Source organism: Nuphar pumila, chromosome 13, assembly GCF_984573655.1.
Source record: "Nuphar pumila chromosome 13, dmNupPumi1.hap1.1, whole genome shotgun sequence".
NCBI lineage: Eukaryota > Viridiplantae > Streptophyta > Magnoliopsida > Nymphaeales > Nymphaeaceae > Nuphar > Nuphar pumila.
In genome coordinates, this window is record NC_143261.1 from 100,496,404 (window position 1) to 100,519,239 (window position 22,836).

At 38.8% G+C, this 22,836-nt stretch overlaps 1 pseudogene across 1 annotated transcript; it reads right to left on the reverse strand.

Moving 5' to 3' along the window:
- Positions 1–21,266: 21,266 nt before the first annotated feature.
- Positions 21,267–22,238, reverse strand: LOC149819458 (ethylene-responsive transcription factor ERF024 pseudogene; annotated as a pseudogene). The gene has a single exon (XR_016427452.1). The product of XR_016427452.1 is annotated as an ethylene-responsive transcription factor ERF024 pseudogene (transcript).
- Positions 22,239–22,836: the final 598 nt, after the last annotated feature.

Genomic DNA, 22,836 nt, shown 5'->3' on the forward strand with positions numbered 1-22,836 from the left:
AAAGATATCGTTTTATTTAAAACAAGTCAGCTCTAAGCTAATGATCCTGTGCTGGGTGTGCTGTGCTTTAGCAGTCCAAGCTTGGCCCATACGTTCTGTTTGCCAGACCTAGACATTGCAAACTATGGTCATACGTGTCTTTTTCATGATATACATATATTCCAGTTTCTCATGAAAAAAAAAAATAAAACGTTGCAACACATTTTTGTTGCATTATCTCTTCTGTCTGTGTTTGCTATTCTTTTTTTTTTGAAAGAAAGCATAAAATTTCATTCATCCTATCGCCCACCCTTGCCCAATAACAATCCCTGGACACCCCCTATACATAGGAATGCCTGGGTACTTGATAGGTAAGCTCCCAATGCCACATTCAAACATACAAAGAGGCAAAACCCGCTTCACCCCCATTGTTATCATTCAAAGTTATTACTTTACTCTTTGTCCTTGTAGTCCTGTCAACTCCAAAATGCATCTTATGACCAACCAAAGGGATATCATATGAGATTAACCTCAGTATCATCTGCAAATAGGTGTGAAAATTTTGAGAGACTCAATAGCTTAATGCCTTTAAACAAGCCAATTTCACATGCTTCATTCATGAGGCAAGAGAACTGAATAGCCAAAATAAAAAGAATAGGTGACAGTTGATCCCCTTGATGGTTGAAAAAAATTCAGCCCTTTCGTCGTTAATGTTCACAACAATTGAAGCCGAAAATAGAATGGCCCTCACCCACGCTGTCCATTATCCCCCAAATCCCAATTGTTCCAAACATCTTAATAAAAAAGACCATTTGATGGAGTCGAATGCCTTACGCTGGTCAATCGTTAGAAGAAAGGCATTTGGCTTTGAGACATTAATACAGTGGATAGCCTCACGACCCACTACCACACAATCATGTAATCTTCTTCCTGGTAAGAAAGCACATTGTGTCGGGGTAATAACTGATGGAAGAGCCATTTTTGAGTCAGTTACTAAAAGCCTTGTGAGCAAAATTTTGTGGTGTTTATAAGTGAAATTGGTCTAAATTTTGTGATATTATTTCTGCCTTATTCCTTTGGGATAAGAACAAGGAACAGTTGCCCTCGTGCTAGGCAACTTCTCATTTCTATAAAAATCCCTAAAAGCTTCCAACAAATCTATTTTGCATTATTCTCGGGTAGCCTTAACAAATTCAATGGAAAGCGGCTTCCAAACCACAGATTTAATCTCCTCTAGTAAAACTGACACATCAATTGCCAATGAATCCGCCCCCATCGATGCGTAGTAGAGGTAACATACATATATCATAACCGTCCGGTCCTCAATAGGAAAATTTCGAGGCAAAGAAATGAGTGGTTTTTTTCGGTAATCTCTGTTCTCTTGCATCAGCAGCAGTCAATGATGAGAGAACCCAAATGATTTATGTAAAGAAAAATAGTGTGGGCTATCCATATGACATGTCACATATTTTCTTGGGTTTACTTTCTCTTTATGTGATATAATTTGGTTGGGCATGTGATATTTCATATAATAGGGTCTTATTACGTGAATAAATCTCTTATACCATTATCTGTCATTTTTCGATTCTACGATGGATTGAATTGGAAAGAGACTCTCAGTTGATTACAAATTAGGTTATAGTCCCCAAACCATATATAATAGTTTTCTTTCTTTAGACACATCATCTACAACAAGAGAAATCAATCCATCTCATTAGGTTTAGAGAAAGAAAAATAACCACATATACGGTTCTAGAAGATCATACCTGTCAACGATCTATCGAAGCACCAATGGATTCAGGTTCATTTTCGCATTGAGATTCGGCTTATGTTTTGCTTTTAACGATTTAGTACAAACATGTTTGATGATCATTTTAGTTTTTCGATGAATTCTAAATCCAACAATTAGTATCAGAGCTTCATGTCTCTGTTGAATCATTGAAACATACGATCTTATTATTTATTTCATGTTTTTCCTGTTTGTGGCAGCGATCTATTATGAGCAGAGTCGGGGCACGAGTGGAGGATGGTCGATTGACCTTTCTTGCACTGTTCGGTTATGCCCAGACGTAGGGAGGGCCGATCGCCCCTCCCATGGGGGTTTTCAGACGGTGGGAGGGCCGATCGACCCTCCCTCTTCTGATCACCAGATCGCCGCAGGGCGAAAAAGAGGCTTGTCCCTATGTTGACAGTCAGATGAGAAGGGTCATCGAGATTTTCTCCTTTGTTGATAGCCGGACGGGAAGGGCCCTTCCCTTTTGTTGATAATCGAATGAAAGGGTCGTTCAGCCCTTCCCCGATCTCTTTTGGCGTGGTCGGACGGCAAGCGCGTTCTTGATAATCAGATGAAAAGGGGATCATCCTGTCCTATTCAGATCCTAATGTTGATAGGGTGTGTTGCCATTCTCATCACCGTCTGACGGGGTGTGTCGTCGTTTTGAACGTCAGACAGATGATCTGTTGTTGGGTTCGACTGGCAGTCGAAGCCATTTTCAGACCTTCAAATGGTGCCAGACCGTGTCCGATGAGCATGGTGATACATAGCCCATTATCGGCCATTCGGGTGGTGTTGAGGTTATTTTCGGCCCTAAGTCAGTGCCAGGCCATGTTCGGCAAACACGAGGATGTCGAGGCCATTTTTCGCTCTTCAGTTGGTGTCGAGCCATGTCCAGCGTACGCAGAGATGCCAGGACATTTAGCTGGTATGGTTCTTTTTTTTCGACCGTCTGAACCAAGACCGATTCGGTCCCCTGTTGACCGGTTCAACGACGCATTCAGCACCCATTATCGGTTGTCTTAGGCAGGGTGGTTTAGGTGGTGGTCCCAGGTCGGTTTGGCCGTTAGGCACAGACCATTCTAGCCATTTGGTTTAAGATCGATTCGAGCCTCTGTTCACATGATGGTTCGACGCCCCGTCTGGGGCTGAGTCGCCCTAAGAATCATTTAGGGGTCACTGACCTACTGACCTGGTTCAGCCCCATTTAGTGAGGGGTTCAACAAAGTTAGGTGGGGCCAATGACTGGTTCAGTCCCATGCTTTAGTGTGGGTCGGGTCTGGTCAGACCCGACCCAATTCCATGGGCCAGCACCCGACCACCTATTGTTGTTGGGTCTAACTCGGACCCGATTCGATTCAGACCAATTTTGGACCCGTAGGTTGGTCTGGCCAGGTCTAATTGGTCAGACCTGCGCACTAGCCATAATAAAAACAATTATTATTTTTATGAAGATTTTATTACTTTCAAAGGCTATTGGTGTGCTTCATGGGTCATTTTGGTGGGCTATTTTCGGTTATTTTTCGGCCCCATGCATATTATAATTGTGCTTTGTTTATGTTCATATGCATAGATTAACGTATTTGAACCTTGATATTCTTTTGATTATGGGTCTGATATTCTAAATTGAATTTATTTAAACAATATGTTGACAAAGTAACATCTTTTGTGTAAATTAATTCGTTTGAAATATTGTGATGTTTATATGTTTATGATTCATGCGAATAGTGATCGGCCCAAAATAAGATTAATACTTGGCCAAACCTAAGTATATATATTTTTCAGTAATAAATATGGGATAATTATACATTTTTTCTATGTGAATAACGAGTCAGTCCAAAGAAAGACTCATTGTTTGACATGACTAATTGTCTATGTTTGATTACTTTTTTTAGAGTACCACTTACAAGTTGCCATTTATGTTCAAAGACTAAATGTTAATGTTGTACTGGGTATCTTGTGAAGGGGTTTCACCACTATTTAAATATGTTATTTTATGTTAATGCATGTAAAAATATATGTTACTTGTGAGCTTGTTTTGTTCTTGATTAAGTTAATACCACTACTTCTACGATATATGCAAACATTAATTTCATCTCTATTTTGAATGGTTCTAATTTAAAAAACTGAAAAGAGAACGTTATGATTATTCTTGGATGTATGGATTTAGATTTTGCACTACACGATGATCAACCATTTACCTCTTACGGATACGAGTTTCACTAAGAATAAAAGAAACCCTGAGCGGTAGGATCAATCCAATCGCATGAGTCTCATGATCATGAAACGTGTGATTCATGAATCCTTCAGGGGCACTATGTCCGAACAGGTAAATGCCAAAAGGTTTCTTGAAAAAATAGGAAATCGTTTTGCGAAAAATGAAAAAACTAAGACAAGTACTCTTCTTTCGAGTCTTGTTTCTATGAGGTATAAACGAAAAGAAAACATTAAGGAGTACAATATGAAAATGTCCCATCTTACTTCGAAACTAAAAGCGCTAAAGTTAGAGTTGTCTGAGGACTTACTTGTGCACTTGGTTTTGATATTCTTTCCTACACATAACAGTCAGTTTAAGGTTAGTTATAACTGCTAGAAGAAGAAATGTACTCTTAATAAGTTTATTTTATATTATGTGCAAGAAGAAGATAAGATAAAGCAAGAAAAGACTGAAAATGCTGACTTCGCAATAGCCTCTAAAAACAAATTTAAGAAAAAGAAAAAGACTAAAGAAGTTGCAGTGGACCCTCAATCGTAAAAGAAACAGAAAAGACATCAGGACCCAAAGTCTAGTTGTTTCTTTTGAAAAGGAGAGGGTCACATGAAGAATGATTGTACAAAGTATTATGCTTGGCGTGAGAAGAAAGGTACACTCCTTACTTTGGTTTGTTCTGAGATTAACTTCACTTCTGTGCCCGAACATACTTAGTGGATGGATTATGGTGTTTTCGCTCACATAAGTGTGTCTATGAAGGGTTGCCTAAGTTGTCGACTGTCAATTGATGTTGAAAGATTCATCTATGTAGGCGATGACAAATAAGTTCAAGTTGATGCAATAAGGACATTTATGTTACTTTTATATGGCATAAACACTTAGGTCATATTTCTAAATAAAAAATTAAAAGGTGTGTGTCAAGTGAGATTCTTAATTCCCTTGATTTCATTGACTTTTAGGTTTATATTGAGTGTATTAAAGAAAAATGATCAAACATAAAAAAAAATTGGGTGCAAAAAGGAAAACAGACGTCTTAGAACTAATTCATACAGATATTTGTGGGTCATTACTTACAACTTCTTGGAATAGTCAATAACATTTTATTACGTTCATAGATGACTATTCTCGTTATGGGTACATATATTTAATTCATGAAAAATCTCACTCCCTATATATGTTTTAATCTTTTAAGGCTGAAGTTGAAAACCAATTTGGCAAAAGAATTAAGATCGTCAAATCTGACTGTGGTGGTGAATACTATGGTAGATACGATAGATTAAGTAAACAACGTCTAGGGCTCTTTGTTAAATTCCTAGAAGAATATGGGATTATTCTTCAGTATACCATGCCAAGCACTTCTAACATGAATAGTATTGCTGAGAGATGAAATATGACCCTTAAGAATATGGTAAGGAGTATAATTTCTCATTCTACCGTACTAGAGTCCCTCTGGATAGAAGCATTAAAGATTGCAGTTTATATATTGAACAGGGTACCATCTAAAATAGTAACCAAGACCCCATATAAATTATGGATAGGCAAAAAGCCTAGCATTTTCATATTTGAGGCTGTTCAGCTGAGGTTAGGCCCTACAGGCCACATGAAAATAAACTGGATTCCAGAACGGCTAGGTGCTATGTTGTTGGGTATTATGAAAGATCCAAGGGGTATAAGTTTTATGACCTTCTGAATAAGTCCTATTTCGAAATGGGAAACACTTATTTCTTTGAGGGTACTGAGTTTGGAGGGAGTGATAAAGTAAAAGATATATCTTTTGAAGAAAAGTCACTTTCTCTTCCTACAGTTGTGGTTGACAACGATTGGATTTTTATTCCTGACATCGCACCCACAAATATGGATCAAGGCAATGTTTTAGATCTCCCTATCCAAAATCAAGCTTTTACTCTTGAAGTACAAACTTAACAACCTCAAGAACAAGTACCACTAAGAAAATCCATTAGAAAGAGAAGAAGAGCAATTTCAGATAATTATATTGTCTTTCTACAAAAACATGAGGGTGATACTGGCCTAAGGAAAGATGATTCATTCAACTTCTATCAAGCCACACAAAGTTCTAACTCTCAAAAGTAGATTGATGTAATTCAAGAGGAGATTAAATCTATGAGGGACAATGACGTGTGGGATCTTGTCTCATTACCTGAAGGTGTGAAACCTATTGGTTGCAAATGACTATTTTAAATCAAAAGGGATTCAAAGAGTAATGTGGAAAGATACAATGCATATCTTATTGCAAAAGAGTTTACTCAAAGAGAAGGCATTGATTACACATAGACTTTCTCTCTGGTTTCTACAAAAGACTCTTTTAGAACTATGATGGCACTTGTAGCTCATTATGACTTGAAGCTGCATCAGATGGATGTAAAGACTGCATTATTTAATGGTGACATTGATGAGACAATATATATGGTCCAACTAAAGTATTTTATCTCAGGCGGTGCAAAGAAAATAGTTTGCAAATTAAAGAAATCCATCTATGAACTTAAGTAGGCTTCTCGTGAGTGGTATCAAAAATTTAATGAAGTTGTCCTCTCATTTAGTTTTAAGATAGTTATGGTTGATGAATGCATATACCATAAGTTCAGTCGAAGTAAATATATTTTTCTGGTTTTATATGTTGATGACATATTGCTTGCTAGTAATGATATAGGCATACTGCACGAAACCAAGAAATTTCTGACAAAGAAATTTGAAATGAAAGATCTTGGTTATGCCTCTTTTGTATTAGGTATCCAAATGCATCGAAATCGTTTTCAGGGTATTCTTGAATTATAGCAAAAGAGCTATATCGAAAGGGTTCTAGATAAATTTGGCATGAAGGATTACAAACCGGGTGATACTCGTATTGCTAAGGAAGACAAGTTTAGTCTCACTCAGTGCCCCAAATACTAGTCTGAAATTAAAAATATAGAACGGATTTTCTATGCATTTGTTGTGGGGAGTCTTATGTATGCTCAAGTGTATACACATCCGAAATTAGCGTACATTGTTGGGATGTTAAGCAGATATCTTAGTAACCCAAGTATGGATCATTGGAAAGTAGCCAAATGGGTTATGCGGTATTTGTAGAGAACAAAAGATTACATGCTCGCATATAAAAAAGTCAGATCAGTTGGAGATCATTGGGTATTTTGATTCTGACTTTGCTGAATGTCAAGACAGTCGCAGATCCACGTCAGGTTATATTTTTCTGTTGGTCGGAGGAGATATTTTCTGGAGGAGTGCCGAGAAGACACTCATTGCTTCTTTCACCATGGCAACAAAATTCGTAGCATGTTATAAGGCATCTAATCATGAAATATGGTTACATAATTTTGTCATAGGGCTACGAATTTTGGATAATGTTGAGAGACCGCTAAAGTTATTTTGTGACAATAATTCAACAATGATATATTCCAATAACAACAGGCGCTCATCAAAGTCAAAATATATTGGCATTAAGTAACTTATTGTTAAAGAAAGAGTGAAGAATGATCAGATATCGATAGAACATATATATTGGCATAAACTTCATGATTGCGTATCCGTTTACTAAAGGTTTGCCACCCAAGGTCTTTCACGAACATACTGCTCGAATGGGTGTTTTATCATTTTATGATATACAGGTTTAGTGAGAGTTTGTATTTGGATGTTCTATGATATAATAAAATTTCTTTACCACTTCAGTATAAAGTTAAAGTTTTGGTTTCATTTTGTACTCATATGTTTTAATCTCACTAAAATTTAAGGAAGGACCAGTTGTAAATAGGCATGTTTAGATCATATTACATGTAATTTTCATGCTTCAGATCCATACTTGATCCATGTCATTTAGTTATGTCAATATACATAATCATTGATGGGTTCAATTACGTTATTTGTAATGAAGACCGCTTTGGTTCTATGTTGACATAATCAATGGATCAGATTGATAGAGATATCAATTAATAAGACAGTGTTTTTGAATTCATAAGGTTATAATGTATGATTATACTGTTGCATATTCGGCCCAAGTGGGAGATTGTTAGGAAAAATAGTGTGGGCCTGCATATGACATGTCACATATTATAGGTTGTCTTAGGTTTAGGCCCTCTTTATGTGATCTAATTCGGTTGGGCTATGTGATATCTCAAATATTATGGTCTTATTATGTGATGAGACCTCTTATTCCTTTATCTGTTATTTTTCGATTCTATGATAGGCTGAATTAGAAAAAGACTCTCAGTTGGTTACAAATTAGGTTATGGTCCTCAAATTAGTGACTTTCTCTCTTTATACTCTCTATCTACAATAAGAGAAATCAGTTCCTCTCATTAGGTTTAGAGAAAGAAAAATAACCAGATATACAGGTTCTAGATGATTATACTGGTCAATATCTATCAGAACACCAATGGATTCAGGTAGGCTTTCGCATTGGGATTTGATTTATGTTTTGCTTTCAAATATTTAACTATCCTTTTTCGGTGGATTCTAAATCCAACAGTTTATTCTTCTACAAGAAGAGGCAAATGCATAAAGCATTTACTATTTGCATCCTCATTATTCAGCCAATTTACTTTGTCCCTTTGTCTCCACCGTTGCTCTTCTCTAATTCATTAGACTATATAAAGCTGTCCCATCATCATTTCTTGGATACAATGGTCCCCAAGCTGAAATGGTGTGTCACGAGTTTACACTATCCAGACAGTGGTCATAAGTATGACAGACATAGCCGGCGCAACTAAGTTTACAAGGGTGGTTTTCCCATTTCTCATGACAAAAAAAAAACTCAATTATTTTCCTGTTGCAACACGTTTTTGTTCTCTCTCTCTCTCTCTCTCTCTCTCTCTCTCTCTCTCTCTCTCTCTGCCAATTGAGATCAGGTAATGATCCAACACTAAGACAGGAGAATTCTCTTCCCTCAATTCTCTTCCTTTAAAAACTAAACTAGTGCCCAAGAAGGGATGAAGGTTTGATACAATGAGCCTATGTTAGATCATTTGAACAAGTCTCGAAGTTCAAATCTTCCCCTTGTCCCTCTTTACAATTCTTTAATGTTTTTTCACTTCACATGAGCAAGCTTGGGCTCAGGCTCAGTCCATGCTTGCAGTTAGTCGGGCCAAACTTGTTGGCATAGGCTTGATCTCGTATGAAGCAGAACATGCCAACCTTCACTTGTTCGGCTCGTTTACCGTCCCTAATGGCAAAGGATCCCTAGCGTTCGACTGGGCCTGGGTACAACTGGGTCCACCCTGAGTCTGCACATGGGCGCCCTCCAAAAACTAGCAATCAAAAGCTACAAAAAAAATAATTCAAGATATAAACCTGCCCTTCACTGATAATGGTGTTTCCTATATTCCCTTGGTGCTATGCACACAAGGTGCAGTCCCACCCAACTTTGTTCTTTACAATCAAGTATAGATCAAGGGACAACAAAGAAAAATAATTCAAAAAATGTGTCACCTTCCTCTGTTTTGGTATCCCAAGTGCTCCACAATCAAATGATACCTTGATTTTGTCACGTTACTTGGCTTCACTAATGCCCTACTCACAACTGTCATAAGTATCATTTTGTCATATTTAGGGTACACATGCTAAAGGTGCCAAAAGGTTCAGTGCTGTATTACATCCTGCTGCAGGATAATTTGAAATGCAAGTTCTTAGAAAAGTATATATTGTTTCTCTGCAACCTTGTTTAACTAAGGTGGTTAGAAATAGACCATCGAAAGTATTAACAATGCCTAGAGCAAACTTGTCATTTACAGAAGCAGTTCTGTTTCAAAAACTTGTATTCCAGCAAAGATCGTGTTGGTTATGTAGTTTGGAAAACAGTTTTAACAAGAAGCAGGATTCTCCAAAAATGTAGTACAACTTGAAAATTGCAACAAAGCATTAAAAGTAGGTGTGGTATATCACAGTTGGGGCACTTAAAGCTCGGTGGCCGTGTCCTCAACCCGGAGTTTTACCTCAAAAGGAGACGGGCCCATTAGTGACCCAGTTCTGGGTGAGGGTTTTCCTTCATAAAAAAAGTGTGGTATAGGGTCCTACTGACAATTTAAAACCTTTCTGAGAAAAAACCTTCTTAATGGATGGCTTACATGTTTTGGAATTTTAAGATTATTAATGATAAGGTGTTCCCGAAGTACCTGCTCCCACCTAATAGAAACTTTAGATTTTCAATTTTCTTAAACTTTTTTGTGTTGATAAGACCTTTTATAGATATGATCTATAAGCATTGTTTAGTACAAGACAAGTTTTGGATCATGTGATTATAGCATTATAGCATACATGTATGTTTTTTAAGACCTTTACAAAATCAACGGCTCACAATGTATCAAAATTTCATGACTTAAAAAATCATATTTTTATGTCAAAAAAAGATGATCCAAAGCATGATTCCTACCAAATAAACTATGTTTTGTACAACCAACAACCGTGCTTTCTAGTATGTGGGAGTAGGTACTCCCGGAGCGCGCGGGAGCATCACTCTTTTAAGATATCTTCTTAAAAAAATGGTTTGTTCCTCAATCAGGTTTTTTTGGCTATTTAATCTACAAAATGAACAGTATGGAAACACTTTTTCTAAAATATAGGGTCCATATTAGTTGACCTTCAAGAAAGTTCTCCGTCATGAACATTATGGGTGGAACTGGAGGAACCATAGTGGGAGGGAAGCTAAGGGCCTTGAGAAGTTAATCTAGAGGAGCTAGATGACTAGGGATGGCAGTGGACCAGGAAAAATGGGGGCCCACCCTGCCTCGCCCCGTTTGGACCGGGGATGGAGGCTGGGATGAAGGTTAAAATCAAAACCCGTGCAGGGATGGACTTACGCTTTCTCTCGCCCCACCCCGCCTCTAATCCCCGTTAGTAAAATAACTAAAAATGCCTTGAGGGATGGCAGTGGACCGGGGAGAAACGGGGCTCCACCCTGCCTCACCCTGTTTGGATTAGGGATGGAGGCGGAGATGTTGGTTATGTCCACTGCCATCCCTATAGAGGACCCTTTCTTCTTACTTTGCTTGGCAGGTTGGTATCCTTCATCACTTGACATGGTGATTGGGAAATGAAAGATGTAGAAATCGAAACCCACGGTGGTATACTTCACTTGGGGCCCTTGATATGAAATAAAATGCATGAAATTATTATACATAACCCTTACAAATATACAAGAACATATAGCCAATGTAGCTGGGCATGGGGTCAAGCCTAGAAATTGGTCCACAAGCTTGTCCTGTCCCTAGCTCTGTAAACAGGGCCAAACTGACCCAGCCTCGACACATGACCACCCCTACAAAGACATGCATGCCGAAAATGACCCAATTGTATGGGACTAATTGGCTTCAAGGGGAGATGGAAATGGTACCCAAATGTATCCCCTGGTAGGAGTTAGTGGCAACAGAATAATTGTCAGACTTCAATTTGATATACTGGCATAATGGTGGTAACAATGCATGTAAAAGGCAGAAGTTCACTAATAACAACACCTAGTTTGAAAGTGTTTCAGATTAAAATAACGGATACACTAATTTCTTATAAAGATCAAGCAGTTCTATTACTATAAAATCATCAAGCTACTTTTTTTTAAAGGCAAGCTGGGGTTAGGCAGACCCCTACCAGTTATACAACTATACCATTGGGTTTTGAACCTGCAACGTCCCAACACAAGGTGACTTGCATTTTTCAAATCTGTGATTACCTTCTTAAGTTAAAAAAAAGGATGTAATGGGTCGGGTGCAACCCGATACTCTACCTGAATCTGAGTCCATTAAGCAGGTTTGGTAGCCAAATCTGAATTACCCGAATCCTATTAAACCCGATTAAGTGTAAATACTGGGTTTAAAGCTATTAGGATCTGGTTTGGTTTCATCATTTTTTATCCAAACCCTATTAAGTCAGACTTGGTAATGCCTAGATCCAACATGAATCCTAACCGTTTTATATTCCTAGTTAAAAAGCCACTCAAATCTTTTACAAATCTAAAATTACTTTACTATCCACAGAGAGAGAGAGAGAGAGAGAGAGAGAGAGAGAGAATATTTCATACCATTAATGAGGTTCTAGTTGTGTCCATAATGTGATGCCAACACAATAAAAGATGGTCCTGCCTAGGGATGACAGTGAACGTGTGTGTGTGCCTCGCTCCATTTAGACTGGGGATAGAGGACATGAAACGGGGATGGAGGTTAAAATCAAAATCCGTGTGGGGATGGAGGCATGGATGGACTTACGCTTTCCCCGCCCCACCCCATCCCGATCCCCACCATCCCCTGCCCCGCCCCATAATGAGGATGAAAGCGAGGATGGAGGGCAAGATTTTGAGACGGGGCAAGGGTAGAGACTTTATCCCCGACCCGGTCAACTGCCATCCCTAATCCTGCACCGGAACATGACTGGCCACAGCTGAGGGGACCCTAGAATCCTAGATACCCTACGCAGAGCCGTACCTGTGTTTTATGGGGCCTGAGGCGGAGGAAAAAAATGGGCCCCCTATTAATAGTAGGAGTTCGGGGGCAGCGCCTCCAAATTTTTTTTAAAGAATCAAAATAACAATAAAATTTGCATTCACATTAAACAAATATAATATTCCAAATATTTATATTATATTAAATAAAAATGTATAAATTATTTATATAAACTACCTAAACAATACTCACTAGCCTTAAAAATGGGCCCCTAAATTTTTTTTGGGCCTAGGGGCCCTGAGGCCTAGGCCTCATTGGCCTCTTTGCAGGTCCGGCTCTGACCCTACGGATTACCTTTTGCTGCAGACATGTCCATGTATAGTACAGTTCTCTTCTCCCCACTTTGATATGGATCGAAATAGGCCAGTTCAAAAAGTCTATACATAGAGGTGAATTTTGGTTATCTGAGACTACTTTTATGATGACATATTTACCATGGAACCTGCTTTTGACCGAATTGTATGAAAAAAAAATCCTGATTTTTTATTGCAAACGTTTGATACATGAACGGTTGATTCTCAACCCTTTTAATGATCTGCCTTAACTTTAGAAAAACCTCATCTTATGGATGTTTTCCATTAAATAAACAGTAATTATCACATTTTTTGTAGGGTTTGCTTTATAAAACATGCAATTAAGCATTAAAAAAAAATCCACTGCCTGCAGAATATTAGTTAATCAGGGTTCATTCATAAAGGACACCAATATTAAAGAGAGAACCTTACTTGAGCTAGCCCCTGAAATGGTTCACCCCGTTGAATAAACATATATATAGGATGGGAGTAACACTGGACTAAGTTTTAGTCCACTGTTGCTTGTGAAAAGATCAGGTGCAATATGATTGCACATATATTTTTGCATTAAGCACCTTATCACCCTCCATCTTGGTGACAAGGGCCTGTCAGGTGATGAATGAGATCGGGTGATTCATGCATAACTTTTGTGCAATCATACTGCACCCGATCCTCTCCTGTTCCTTGGACGCACAATCAACAACAGGTGTTCGATAAAGGGAACAATAACCTTTAGTGGTCTAAAGGTATTTTTTTGGAGTCCATGTCGAGTGCAATCACATGGCACAAAATTTGTGCATTAAGCACCTGATTGCCCTCCAATCAGGCCTTGGGCCCCACAACTGATAAGCCCTGACCCCAAGATGGAAGGTGATCAGGTGCTTAATGCGCAAATATTTGTGCATTCATATTGCATCTGATCTTTTTACATTTTTTTTGCCCAGCTTATTAGCAATGGTCAAAGACCGCCATTGATGCACCTAGACCAACTTCGGGCATGTATTAAACTATTTATTTTTTAGATCGTCTCATACCTTTTAAAAAACATATTTACATGTGTTTTTTACTTAATCTAAATGTGCTCTCTCTCTCTCTCTCTCTCTCTCTATATATATATATATATATATATATATATATATATATATATATATATATATATATATTATTACAAACATTTTTGCACCTCTATGTCGTAAGTTATTTTGATTCGATAGGACCTCATAGATGAATTCAACATGTCCAAAATAATGAGGATAAGCCTTTTGATTGTGTTTTTTTCGACAACAAAAAACATAATTTTATGACCTGGGAATGTATTGCACATTGTAGGCGAAGCTTTTTTATAAAACCTATATGTTCTAAGAGCTGATTCACACTAAGAAAAACATGTAAATGACATGTGAGATCAGTTTCATAAAAATGCATATGTACGTGCAAACGACTGTAACAAATATGATTCTTATATAAACTATTGGCTTGTAGAGAGAGAGAGACCTGTAGGGTTATCAGAGAATGCCAACCTTTGAGCCATTAATTCTAGTACTACATCAACCCCACCCACCCTCAAACACACATTCCATTTCTTCAAAAAATCTGATTCCATTATGCACAAAATCTTTCCACCCCACATTATTATTCATTTTTTTAAAGGCAAGATGGGGTTAGGTAGACCCCACCAGTTACTATTCAACGTACCACTGGGGTTTGAACCTGCAACGTCCCACCACTGACAGCTCCTACAAATTACGGGAGCCCCGTTGGTGCCCCCACATTATTTTACTACTATAATTATTTTTGCTCAACCATTTGAGCCTATCTTGTAGTTAGGATGTCATTTTCGTTGGTTGTATTATTTAAGCAACCGTACTAACAAATAAATTACAAAGTTGTGACTATGACATTGTCCATCTATCGCATGCACGAATTACAATAAGCTCGCCCATAAATAATACCATAAGTGCACCTAACCCTCCACCTGCATTTGTAAATATTACACAGCTTTTCAGCATGCATCTCCGATGGAGCCTATATTTAGGGTTGTCAACGGGTCGGGTTTGGTTTGAAACTAGGTGAAGCCAGACTTGGACCATATTTTTTGGTATGGTATTGGGGTTTGGACTCAGGTCTAATCGGGTTTACTATAAGAGAAATCATACCCGGACCTGATAAGAACTACATGAACCAGACTTGGACCATACCCGGTAAAATAATATTCTTTATAATTTTTACATTGAAAAATTGCAGGTCTTAATCAAACTCAGGTCTGGTCTGGGTTTGGGTCTGGTTCTGGTATAAAACTTCAAAAAATATACTCAGGTCCAAGGGCAGATCCAGGGGAGCGAGGAGGAGCTTGAGCCCCTCCTAAAGTTTTGAAAATAAAAAATAAAAATAAAAATAAAAGAAAAAATACAAGGTTTTGAAAAATTTCTGCCCCATTTAAGCAAAATTTTGAAACTTTTTTGTCCCTTTTTAAGCTTTTGAAAATTTGTTGCCCCCCTTAAGCTTTTGAAATTTTTTTTGCCCCCTTCTAAGCAAAATCCTGAATTTGACACTGCTCGGGTCCATGTATTAATAAGACCTTTGGGTCTGGACCTGAGTCTTCTAACTTGTCACCATACCCGGACCCTATAGGGTTTGATTCGGGTAAACCCAACCCGTTGATACCCCTACACCTTGTATTATATATTTTGTGCATGTTAATATTTTCCTAAAGGTCTCTCAAAAAATAAAAATGTTAAATTACTGTTAGATTAGCCTTGCTCATATTTTCCTGATAACGGGGTTTGTGACATGGAATTTGTGATTCAGGGTAGCCAACAGCCCGGTGCCAGGACTGACTGAAGATCTTTTTCTTTTTTCTTTTTTAGGCAAGAAGATTGCATTTCTATTAAATGAGTGGTTACACTACATGAAAAATGAGCGACGGACGCTATCCGTAGCTAATCCATCGTGAACTCCGTCACAAACATGTTTAGCGACAGATTCGCAACGGATAGCATCCGTCACATAATCTTAGTCACTAAAGTACGACAGAATTTATCTGTCGGCAATTAGTCGCTAATTAGCGACGGACTGGCAACGGATTATATCCGGATATAATTCGTCGCAAATTTTTGGTCGGCACGTTAGCGACGAATTTGCGACGGATTAAAAGTCTGTCGCAACCCATCAACTGATTTTAATTTGCGACAGATATTGTCGTCGCTAATCCGTCGCTAAGTTTAAAAAAATAAAAAAAATTGAAATATGAAACTCGAAAAAAATTCTCGTTATACAATTCATATAACCTGCTTATAAAAAACAAAATACACACAAAAAATACATATACAGGTGAAACAAAATTAACACAAGTTCTAAGTTAAACAACCTAATAGAGTCTCTATCAAGTTATAATTAGTTACAAGTACGTCAAACAAATTAAATACATGAATCTAATCGTCGTCAAGATTCGGGGCATCATCCTCTTCATTTTTTTGATCTACCCCTCCCTCCATACTCCCATCAGCTTCTCTACGTTGATCATCTACAGCATCCTACAAGAGAACCAAAATGTTAATATTTATAAACAAAATGCTCATATGTGTTCTAAGGCAGTAAAAAACTTGCATAATGATTCAATCATGCTCATATGTGTTCTAAGGGAGTAAAAAAACTTTATATGTGATTCAGTTATGCTCATATGTGTTCTAAGACAATTAAAAAACTTTATATGTGGTTCAATCATGTTCATATGTGTTCTAAGGCAGTCAAAAAACTTTATATGTGATTCAATCATGCTCATATGTGTTCTAAGGCAGTAAAAGAACTTTGTATGTGATTCAATCATGCTCATATGTGTTTTAAGGCTGTAAAAAACCTTCATATGTGATTTAATCATGCTCATATGTATTCTAAGGCAGTCAAAAAACTTGCATATTGATTCATTCATACTCATATGTCAAAAAACTTGCATATTGATTCAACAATGCTCATATGTGTTCTAAGGCAGTAAAAAAACTTTATATGTGATTCAATCATGCTCATATGTGTTCTAAGGCAGTAAAAGAACTTCATATGTAATTCAAAGAAAAAAAGAGAAAAAATTACCAAACTGCAGGTTATATCCCTATTGAAATTGGCAAGGAGAACAAGTCCATTAATGAAGATACTGGAGATGCTAGGCATGGAATAACCATATTTTAATAACAAATGATTGAATACATTTCTGAAGACAAGAGTATGCAAGCAGAAAGCTATTAAAGAGGACAACTTACTGTCATGAAACTGAAGTTTCCTTTCAAGTTTATGCTTGGCTCTTAGTAAGGGATCCTTTTTTGTACGACCTGATGAACTGCAACAATAATAAATAAAAACATTAACCATGGTCATTATTAAGAATCCAACCTTTCAAGTCTCTAAAGAGCTTTCCATGACATTGATTAGACCCTGCATTGTGATAACGACACAAGACAACAACCACAACAAAAGGATAACAATACAAAATATAAAAAAATTATATATATATATATATAAGTTAAATATATATGAAAAAAGCATGACCAAACACCAAAGATGTAGAAAATATAATATAAATTATAATAATATAAACTATGCATATTTTTTGTTTTCTTAAGAATCATTGATTTATCTCAAAGCCAGCAGAAGCAGATAGCCTAACTTAGCGTAGCATTCATTCAAGGCCATTTTCAGTGAGATCCTACCATACTGAACTTCTAAGAAACTCCCCACCCCAAAAATTAAAAGTGAAAGGGTGTCTCAACCTACCAATATAGTGTAGTCAACAAAGCCTAAGGATGTATGTATGAATAGTTTTTTTCTCTTTTGGCAGTGAGATCCTGTCAAAGAGAACTCTTTGCACCAGGGGCTTTCACTTATCCTAAGATGGCGATGTAGTGGGCAGGTCCTTCATCAATGACCATTACCTTCACTTGGTTAGCATCGATAAACAAATCCACTAACCAGATATGCTAACATGATGTTGTTCTTTGCTCAGTTTGAAAATATAAAAATCAACTGATTATATGTTTTTGCTGACAAGTTTGGAGATTGCACCTTCCTGACTCCCCCTTGGTGCAGCAGAATGGCAATATATGGAATTGCCTTTGGAGATAAAAGAGACTTTTTCGGCCTACCGGTAAAGTGACTTTGAAAGAAACTGAAAAATATTCAAGAATAGCAGCAATGGGTTGCATATATAACTCATTTGATAACCCGACCATTGGAATCACAAAGACATTGAGGAACAAGCACATAATCAGTTTTAAAATGAAAAAAAGGCACATTAATCGCATCAAAATCAAGGGCATCAAGAAAAACAACTCATAGATCGAAGAATTCACAACCTACCACCGTCGTAATCCCCGAAAAGTATGCAGAAAGATTAGGGCTTGAACATGTAAGGTTGCGAAAGAGTCATCGGCCCTCTTCTCGGATCATCGGAATCAAGCAGCCTCTGCACTCTTTTCTTTGCATAATACTGACGGTCGAAATGCTTCACCTGATTTTCAACCAAAGGTTCACGCTCTCACACACAAGCAAGAAGAAACAAACAAAAACACTAAAGAAAACTACAAGAGGGCCGATAAAAAAACCCAAACAAAAAACTCCTCAGAACATCGATTTGACCAAACCTAACGATGATGACCATCCAAACAGGCAGCAAAAGCAAAAACCACCGAAGGGAAGGTGTTGGTGCACTTACCCACGTCGCTCGACATCGGCTTACGAATTCAGCGTGAGCGCCTTTGCAATCAGCCGGGTAGAGAAGGCCGACGTAAGTGATTTCGATGGGTTTCTTGTCGGCTTCCTTCTCCAGGCAAGCGTAGAAGGCATCACAAGCCTGTTGCAGCAAAAAAAAAAAGGTGAAAGGAGCTCCCGTTGGCGTGTGCAAGAAAGCCAGAGAGGAAGGGGACGATCGCCGAAGAGAGGGAGGGGACACGGGAGGAGGCGATGGGTCACCAAGCTTGGAGGCCACCGGCGGCTTCAGTCACCGGCTTTCGCAAGGAAGGGGGCTGGAGACGAGAGGCAGAGCAGGGGAGGGGGCGGTCGACGGTCGGAGAGAGGGAGAGAGGGGGCGGTAGCTGGAGAGAGGGAGGGGGCGGTCAACGAAGAGCTGCGCAAGTGAGAGAGAGAGAGAGCCAGAAAAAGATCGATTTCGTGCTCTAGATGGGTGTTTTATATCGACATTTAGCGACGGATGGGCGACAGAAACATTTTGTCGCTACTCTGTCACTACCTAGCGAGCGTTTTACATCGACGATTAACGATAAAATGTTTCTGTCGCAAACGTCGTCGCTAACTAGCGAAAGAAAATATCTCGTCGCCACATCCGTCGCTAAGTGCGATGGGTTTTGCGACATAATTTTTTCATCGTGCATTTGTCGTTACTTAGCGACGGATTTGGCAACGAAATTTTTTTTGTTGTGAATGTCATAAATATTTCGAATGTTAGTGACGGATGAAATTAATTAGGGCTACCCACACCATTTTCACCTTTAGGGTTTTCTCATGTTCGCTCTAATGAAGTAAAAGTATGCTAAGGTCACCCTATTTTGGCTTCTTGTTTCCTTCGTCTACGCTCGTTTGGACTAATTATGGTAGAAGAGAATAAACAGTAAACTACTAATCCTTTAATTATTGAGATGGTCAATGACATGTTGACACCTGGCATGGCAGAGATTTACCCTAAATCTTGGTGACATTGATGCAAGATTCTATTAGATATTGACATCTTTTCAAATAACCAGCCTTGTATCCAAAGACTAAAATCACTGGGTTTTTTTTTAAAGCAGGCTGGGATTAGTCAGACCTCCACCGGTTATTATTCAAGGTACCACTAGGTTTTGAACCTGCAACGTTCCACAACAAGGACAAGTGCACTGGCAGTTCCTACCAACCACACGGACCACCCACCCCACCACATTTGGTGGTATCTAAATCACTGTCAAGTTGGCAACATGAGCAAGAATGTGAAGACAGGCTCAGGTGGATCGTTCTTGACTTGACTAGGGTTGAAGTCAGAGTCATCCGGCTTCGGTGGACTTAGGTGGGCTTCATGCAAGTCCCAGTTTTTGGCAAACCTACGCCCCGACCACGAGGACAGGTTTGAGTTAAGGAGCATCCATCAATGCCAGCTTGATGGGTTCGCGTTAGAATGAGTTGAACCTGATGAGTCAGGCACGATTTGAGATAGCTCACCAAGTCCACCTAAGCCGTGTTGGATTTGCCGGGGTCGGGCTCATGAAAAAGCACAGGTTTTTGTACATTTCCATAGAACCCAACATACCAGGGATGCCTTAGATAATACACCAAATTAAGTGTCTTTGCATGTTGATCCACTATTTAGAGAACTTCCATCCTAATTCCTACTTTGTTTAATTGGAACATAATAAAACCATATTATACCGTACGCATTTACTGAAAAGAATTAATGGACAAGCCATTCATTTTGACTCTTAAAAAGGAAAAAAATGGTCTTAAGACTAATAATTAATATTTGAGATCCCATTTGTTTTTTGCAAATAAAAATCAAAGCATACCAACAAAATTGTGGTTTGCTTGAGCAAGGAGTTGGCCACCATTGTTTTTTTTTTTTTTTACTCGGAGAAACTGCTCCAGTCACAAAGACCTAGCCGCACTGGCTCAACCTGCCGTACTAATGGTCTCTGTCCATGTTGGTGTAAAACTCTAAGGGCTTATCTCTCGGCCCAAAGGAGTCACCAAGCTTCGGCTTATGCAGGCAGTGACGGCCATGGGATTTGAACCTAGACTGCTCGTCAAACGGTCTAGGCCCCATCCCACTACGCCAAACCCCTTGGGTCTAGTTGGCCAGCATTGTTGATTGTTGCTGTTATCATAGCTTATTTTGAAATTGTACATCTAGTAAGGATAATCCTAATCCGAATCCAAATCCGGGTTTTGGCTACCTAGCCGAACCCGAATCCGATTAGTCGGATTTGGTACGCAGTTTTGCATTAATTTGAAACTGCATGGAGTCCAACTCCGGTGGATAATTTAAAAGGTTTTCGATTAGCTAACTGGATCCAGATTTGGTCTTACATTTTCTGGTCCGACTTTGAATCTGATTAGACAAGATTGGATTAGGTTAGATTTAGTAATGGCTATACCATAACTGAGTCCAACCCATTTGCATCCCTAATATTTTCTTGGTATTTGGGTTTTCTGTTTTATGTAAAAATTTAGGACAGCTGCGTCAAAACAGACAAAAGTCTGCAGAACATTGCAAGGTTCCCCCACATCTATCATGATTCATGACAAATTACCCACCCTTTGGAATTGATGATTTTCTAGGTTCTTCTATTATTGTTAGAAGTACTCTCTCTCTCTCTCTCTCTCTCTCTCTCTCTCTCTCTATATATATATATATATATATATATATATATATATATATATATATATATATATATATATATATATATATATATATATATATATATATATATATATATGCAATGGTCTTGGTCTTATACTTTTTAAGCATTCACCTATTGAATGAGTGCCATCCACTGCAAGTTTTTAACCAAAGACAAAATTATTGTCAAATTCTATCAAGAAATATGGTCTAAATATTGAAGGAAAAAGAAGTAGACAAGCCACACACACACGAGGTAAATGATAAGGTCTAATATAATAAAATGAAGACCCTTGTTCCTTACATAGCATCTTCCTTTTTACCAAAGTCACATCTAGCAAATGTACAATCACTGTGATCATGAACAGTAGTACGAGTCCCATAGAGTGTCCTCCTCTTGCCAGAATCCGGCATCAATTCCAGTCGGCAGCTTCGTGGGGAAGAGGTATACGCTATTGGTGGCATCGAGAAAGAGATCCGGTAAGTTGAAAAGTACCTCATCCTCGTCAGTGGTGATGGTGGTAGTAGTAGTGGTGCTGCTACTGCTGCTGTTGGTGCTGTTGGTAGTAGAGACTGGAACACTGTCTGCTGAACCAGTAGACTCAGTGGTTGGCTTATGTGCCAGGTGCACCTTGGGCTGGTTGAACATGAAGTTAGCAGCCTTGGCCGCAGCTGCTTGGATGTCACGCGGCGATGTTGTCGCCGGCCTCGGCAGGTTGGGCGCCAGCTCAGGGAAGTTGAGGTATGCCGACTGGCCTTTGATCGTCAGTGCGGCAACGTCGTGTGCCCGTGCACCCATCTCCGGCGTGGGGAAGGTGCCTAGCCAAATCCTCGACTTCTTGCGTGGCTCGCGGATCTCGGACACCCACTTACCCCAGTTCCTCATCCGGACCCCCCGGTAGGTCGGGTGCTTGCCTTTTCTGCCGACCCTGCACCGCTTCCGGACCTCATCCACTACGGTCTCAGGCAATTCTGATGATTTCCTGCTTGTTTCATCATACTTGGAGCAGTTATTCCGGCCACATTCTTGCTGAGTTGAGGCAGTGTAGGCCAAGAGTGTGGGAATTGTGTTGTTGGTGCTGGACCTGCTACTAGGGTTAGTGGCCACGGAGGAAGGGGAGGTGGAGGAGGAGGAGCTGGTCTCTTGTTGTTGGATGTGTGTCTCACTCATGATTGAGGAGTTGGTGTGGTAGGAGAGAATTGGAGGTGTGGTGTAGCAAGCTTATATGATTCTGGGTGTTTGGGGAAACTAAACAGGTGGGTCCCACCCCAAAAAGCTAAGGGGTTGCATTACTACTGTTCTTTTTTTTTTCACCACATTGGTTAGATGTATTTCTTTGCAACCATGACTCACAAACAATCTTTTAGGGGGCAATGCTCACGGTTTTGGTGACGTTTGGGAGCATCCCCACCAGTTGGGGGTTGCATTACTTTACTCTCAAACCACAGAGCCAAAGGAGTTGCAAAAACTTTGGTTAATTTACATACAAGTGCTTAATTTATCTAAATTGGCATTCAGCTGCCTCGAGTTTTAAATATTCAAGATAGATGCCTAACCTTTTAAGAAATTACACAAACGACCGTCTGAGTTACTGTTTTATTCACCTGACTTCAACTACTCTTGAAAAGCGCAGTTTTAACTTCTTTTTTCTTTAACTTACTGTATGTCACTTTTGTAGTCTATTTTTGAAGCTATACTTGATAGAAAATAAGTAAACTACAAATAGAAAAAAGTTAAAACAACAGCTCGGTCATCTTAGCAATCTCTT